Source organism: Hemicordylus capensis, chromosome 2 (genome assembly GCF_027244095.1).
Source record: "Hemicordylus capensis ecotype Gifberg chromosome 2, rHemCap1.1.pri, whole genome shotgun sequence".
NCBI lineage: Eukaryota > Metazoa > Chordata > Lepidosauria > Squamata > Cordylidae > Hemicordylus > Hemicordylus capensis.
Genome location: NC_069658.1, coordinates 200441774 through 200447773, shown reverse-complemented (window position 1 = coordinate 200447773; position 6000 = coordinate 200441774). Strand labels below are relative to the sequence as shown.

At 41.5% G+C, this 6000-nt stretch overlaps 1 protein-coding gene across 2 annotated transcripts in view; it reads left to right on the top strand.

Moving 5' to 3' along the window:
- The first annotated feature begins 1052 nt into the window (after nucleotides 1-1052).
- The window catches only part of HOXC6 (homeobox C6), a 163812-nt gene continuing 158864 nt past the window's right edge, over nucleotides 1053-6000 (top strand). The window contains exons 1-2 of one of the 2 annotated variants that reach the window (XR_008316303.1): nucleotides 1053-1062; nucleotides 1524-1606. The gene's annotated coding sequence lies outside the window, so the exon portion shown is untranslated. Of the gene's footprint in view, nucleotides 1063-1523; nucleotides 1607-6000 lie in introns of those variants that run through there. The other variant, XR_008316304.1, reaches the window with a different exon arrangement.

The following is a 6000-nucleotide window of genomic DNA, read 5'->3' as shown; positions in this document are numbered from 1 at the left end:
ATGTGGAAATAAATATGAAGTGGGGGATATTTTCCACCTATCAGAGAGAAGGCACCTTTTAATGAGAGGAATATCATTTTCGGGGAAAGCTCCGCTTGGGGTTTACCTCAAATCTGGAGAGGGAGGTTAAATAAACTCCTTTCCAGGAGAGGGTTAGGCTATCTATCTATCTATCTATCTATCTATCTATCTATCTATCTATCTATCTATCTATCTATCTATCGAAGATAGATAGATAGATAGATAGATAGATAGATAGATAGATAGATAGATAGATAGATAGATAGACACGCACATACACACAATCACACTTGTGAACGTTCATTTGATCCCCCTTTCCCTCTTCGTTTCTCTGTGTTGCATGTTTTCAACCATTAATGTGCATGGTTAAAAGGTGCGATCCGAACCTTGAAAACCAGTGGGAGCGTGGCCATGTGGGCTACCCATCAAATAAGCAAAGAAGAGCCAGAATGGAAGCAATAAGCAAATTAGCAACAATAATAGGAAGAGTAGTACTCCATGATGGACTCCAGCATCCACCCCCACTGTCCCCGCCCCCCCCCACCCCCACCCCCGCATATTAGCTTGTTTCCAATAAATGAATAAATTGGCTTAAATATGAAAGCAGTCACTCCTTCTCTGTCAGATCTCTCTCTAAATGTATCCGGTATCAATGTTTTATAATGAGGGAAAATGTGGGTGAGAAAAGGAAGAATTTAGAAGCAAAGTGCGTTGGTGTGTGTGTGTATGTGTGTATTTTATATATACACATATCTGCACACACACATATACACACATGTGGATATATAGAAAGAATAATTCTATAAACATGGCGACAGAGAAGAACATTTGCACTCGTCACAAAAATGCAACGCATTCTTGGTTGTTTGCAGAAAATTTACAGCTGAGCAATAAAAGTTTACGACTGAATCACAAGTTGGATTGGCCACAGGAAGTCATGTGGACTCCATCCATGAACGTGAACTTTTTATTGTGGTTTCTCTTATGACTCTTTCGCAGTAGTCCTTCCTTTAACAGTCCAAGCAGTGCCAGTGAAACGGGGTACGATGGTATCTGTATTTTTTTCCTTTAATTATTATTAGTCTTTTTGTGGGGAGGGGGAGGAATCTCGATTTGTCTCTGTTCTTTTCTTTCTTTCTCCCCCCCCCCCCTTCCTTGGGGTTGGAATTGTTGGTTGCTCTGGGCATTTTAGGAATAATGAGTTTACTGCTGCGGCTGGTTGCCTCCTCCTCCTCCCATTCTCCACCCCTAGGGGCAAAACGCAACACATTTCCTTGGGAGGATGCAATGACGAGGGAGACAAGGAGTTGTAAATACCTTTATTTTTATTTATTTTTAAGGAAAAATATATGCTAGCCCAGGCTTCTCCCCTTCCCCCCACGTTCAAAAACAGGAGGACTATTTTACGTTTCGGTTTATTTTCTTTCTTTCCTTTTTGTTCCCCCCTTTTTTGTTTTTGTTTTGTTTCTCTCTTTTTTTAATATTTCTGTGGAGCTGAGCAGAGCGTCAGCGGAACAGAAAAGAGGCAGAAAAGAAAGAGAGAGAGAGGGAGAGAGAGAGAGAAAGAAGGGGGAGAGAGAGTCTGGTAAGTGTTCCCTTATTGGCTAAAATGTGTAACTAATGATCCATGGCGATGGGTGTTAAAGATAATGATGCATCGTTTTCGCGAGGCAGACGAAAAGAGGGGTGTAGCCTGGTTATGATAGAATATGATCAGGAAGGATCGGCGCAAATGTGGTTAATTCGGGGGGAAATAGGGTTTGCTAGTGGTGATGTCACTGCGGTCTGGTTTGCTGGAGACGGAGGATGCCGGCTGCAGTCTGCCTCCCCTTTACAATGGTGCAGTGTTTACTGGGGTGGGGAGGATGGAGGGAGGGCTGGAAAGGGAGCTCGGGGTAGGGGGGCAAAAAGAGTCTACTGTAGTCTACAGTCCACTGGATAAAGACAAGGAGAGTGGCTGGAACGAGCATAAGATTTGACAAAGGTCACTGAATCCAATAAATAAAGTGTGGTTGTTTAAAAGTAAACAAACAAACAATAGTAACTTTTCATAAGGGCAATTGAGTGCAGTGAGTTGTTCATGCACATGCGCAGTGCAGAGCCTCATCCAGGAAACGGCGTCGAACCCCCCTGGTGTACAGCAAGCAAGCAAGCAGGAGTGCCATTTTTTAATGAGCAATTAGGGGTTGGCTCTATTTGTTGTGTATCAGGAGGTTCCTTACCTTCCCACTCCCTTCCCCCCACACATGGTTTCAATTGGACTCTGCTGGAAGTGTCTCGCTTTAGATATGAATCTGTAGATTATTTTTAGACGTGGGTCCTCCCTTTTTTTTTTAGCATGTTTCTCTTTGCCCAGTGCTGTGTCAGTCTCACGCCTTTTGTTTTGTTTTTGCGTTTGCTTTTGTATGGAAAATGCTGCCTAATATAACAAGCTTTAGTCTCGGCTTTATTCGTCTCTCAATACTGTTTGATACCTGTTTAAATAGTTTATGACATAACGTGCTTTGCCGAATGATGGCTTTCACTGGGATATGTTAATTCCAACATTTTTACAAATTAAAGTGACTTGCCCATTTTGGAATTATTACCTAGAAACAATGGAAGTGTTATTCCATACTTGTTTGTGGAATTCTGAGGTTGATTAAGAGGTTTTCCTTCCCACAGTTTAACAAAATATTTTAGATCTCCTTTCCTTTCCTTTCCTTTCCTTTCCTTTCCTTTCCTTTCCTTTCCTTTCCTTTCCTTTCCTTTCCATGCTTACTTTCTACATTCCTCAGGATTCTTCTTCCAGAATAACCCCATTCGTTTAAGTGACTTACATCCTGACCAAATTTACTAGAGAAAGCCCTATTGAAATGTAATAACCCTTTATAGTATTCTTGAATAATAATATTGAGTAATTTAGTCAAGATGTCAGCCAATGGGACTACAGAGTAAGCAACCTGAGGATAAACTTCTTTCTTTCTTTCTTTCTTTCTTTCTTTCTTTCTTTCTTTCTTTCTTTCTTTCTTTCTTTCTTTCTTTCTTTCTCTCCCTCCCTCCCTCCTTCCCTCCATCCATCTCTCTCTCTCTCTCTCTCTCTCTCTCTCTCTCTCTCTCTCTCTCTAACCCTATATTCCTATATTGATAATCACACACCGGACAACTGAGACTGGCAGAAAAAATGCATAGCTTGGCGATTTCACCTACAAATGTGGCTTACTAATCTATGCACCTCTGTATACATTTTCCTCGATGAATGATGGTGAGGGCTACATACTCAATTATTACAAAACAACTGAAACAAAATAAAAACAAAACGAAGGCCAAGAGGGTCGTTCTTATGACAAAAAAAAAATGGGGGAGGGGAATAAAGACCGAAGTCCCTTCCTGAATTATTATAAATGGCTTCCCCTTGCCAATATTAATACAATATGTGGAAATGCAAATCTCTGGAATGGCACCCTGTTTGTCTCTCATTTTAAGGTCCTTCGGCTTGATTCCTTAATGAAATATTTAACATATTCCGCATCAAGGTTTATAAAGGCCTCGCTGCAATTAAATGTGCCACTGAGCGCACTGCGCAAGGCTTTTTGAAGGGTTTCGAGGAAACGACTTCTAATTGGATTGCTTCGTGGGTTGCAATGAATGACTATTGTTTATTAAAGTGGCAAAAGTGAATGTCCTTATCCTATGGGCTGGTATTAAGAAATCTGATCCAGTGCGTCTGATTGTGCCTGCCATTTTATCCTTGGGGAAAACAACAGCAGCAGCTGCCAACAGCCCCTTCTTTGGGATTCTGTAAATAAAAGGAGCAAAATCACAGCAACTGGTAAGTGTATGGCTATGAAGAGATATATCAGAGATAGATAGACAGACAGACAGACAGATAGATAGATAGATAGATAGATAGATAGATAGATAGATAGATAGATAGATATGCATGTGGATAAAGATGTCTCCCATTTTGTCTCTGGGGCTCGGATTTCTGGTGTATGACTCCTTTGGCATGCACTTGCTCGACTGTATGGGCTGTCCACTTACTTGGGAGTAAATTCGCTTGGACGCGGTGCACCCTTACATGGAAGTAAGCTCCACGCAAGGGCAGGAATGGGAATGGCTTCCTCCCTTTATAAACGGGTCTAGCATGAGGGTGCTGTAATCCATGGGGCTTACTGGAAAGCCATGGCTTGAGGAGCAGGGGAACGCAGGAGGATATCCCCTCCCTCCCTTCGCTTGGATGAATGGGCGTACATGCGGTGCCATTGCAGTGGTGTAACGCGGGTCGCCGTAAAGACCTTTTTATGAGCCAACAGCGATTATTTGAACCACATGCTTGCCGCAATGTCTTCTTCTTCACCTCTCAGTGTTTCCGGAATTAGGATGCCTGTTTTCTTCTGCGGAGCTAGGCTTCCTCGGGGGAAAGAGGCTCCCTCGTGCCTTAGTTACAAAACGCTATTTGTTGTGTCTGTTCTCTCAGTCTTCTGCAAGCATCGCTTCTCTCTTCGGGCCGAGGATCGCCCATACAAAACACAGATGCATGTATTGATTTGCTCCTTAAACTGACATATTGCCGTTGTTCATAAACTCAGACCATTTGAGTAGATACAGAAGGAGGGAATCTGATTGATATTCTTGGCATTTTATAGACTAAACGGAAGGAAATGAATGGTTTCTTTTATCTATAACTTCGCCATAGACGAGGGAGGAAAAGAATAATTGACAAACGTGTTGAGGAAAGGAAAGAACGGTCGCTTCTCTGTACAGAAGGCCAAAAGCCGATAGTATGGCTGCAATTTACGTTAGGCTGGCCTCGCACGTAGCTTTTAATCTTTGATACCCATTATAAACAGTTTAGTAAATGTGAGAACTGAAAAAGCATACATTTGACGTGGTAATATAAAATACACACTGTAGAGCGTTACAATTTTACAATAAGAATACCATAATACACGTTATAATAATACTTTCGAAAACATTTGATATAGCGAGGTAGGGACGCTCAGAAGGTGAGGGAAAGAGAATATAATTGCTTGAGGTTTTCAAAATGACAGTCTCAGTCACAACAGCAACACAATGAAACAATTGAATATGCCGAATGAGATTCCATCCCCGAGTCAGAAAGGGAGGACAGGCCCACGCTATGTGCGCCACCGATGGGTGAGGGGAATATTCAGGCGATCATGACAACTGGCTACACCAGGGATCAAAATGTTAGACATTAGTAGCAGAAGGAAACTCTCAGGTTACTCCAAGTAAAGACGATCAAATTAAAATTGACAACATTAAAAGTTATCTTAACTTGAATAATTTCTAAATTTGAATAATTGCTTTAAAAGTGTACGGAGGGGAAGAATGTTGGCATCACTTTTCAATGGTTTGGTTTTTGGAATCCTGAACTTTGCTTTTTGAATATCTGTTATGGGCTTGCAGATTTTTCGGCTTCTATTTGCTCATGCGCCAAATATTTCGGTGAATTGGGGGCACGTTCTCTCCAATATGAAACACCTTTAAGCCCCATTGGTTTGAGTCAGAGATTGTTTCAGCATGTGTTTAGCGGAGCTAAATTTGCTCAAGTTTGATCCTGCTCATACATTTTGGAGCAGATTTCTATAACAAAGAAGCAAGCAAACAAACCTACATAGGCCAAAAAGTAAGTTTCAATGAAGGTCCGAAGTTAAAAAGATAAATCACAGGGACAAAGGCAGGGAAATTTGGTGGAGGGGTGGGGAGGCATAAACACAAATAAAACTGTTGTGAGTTCAAATATTATACAAAGAAGATATAAATAAACTCTGTGTGTGTGTAGAGGGGGGGAAGGGAGAGGGCGAAATTTTTTAATCAGGCTTACTTCTTTCTGTTTTCACCCTACACACACACACACACAAACACACACACACACACACACAATCTCTCTCTCTCTCTCTCTCTCTCTCTCTCTCTGTCTATCTATCTAGTGTGGTGTGTGTGTGTGTGTGTGTGTGTGTGTGTAAATAGAAA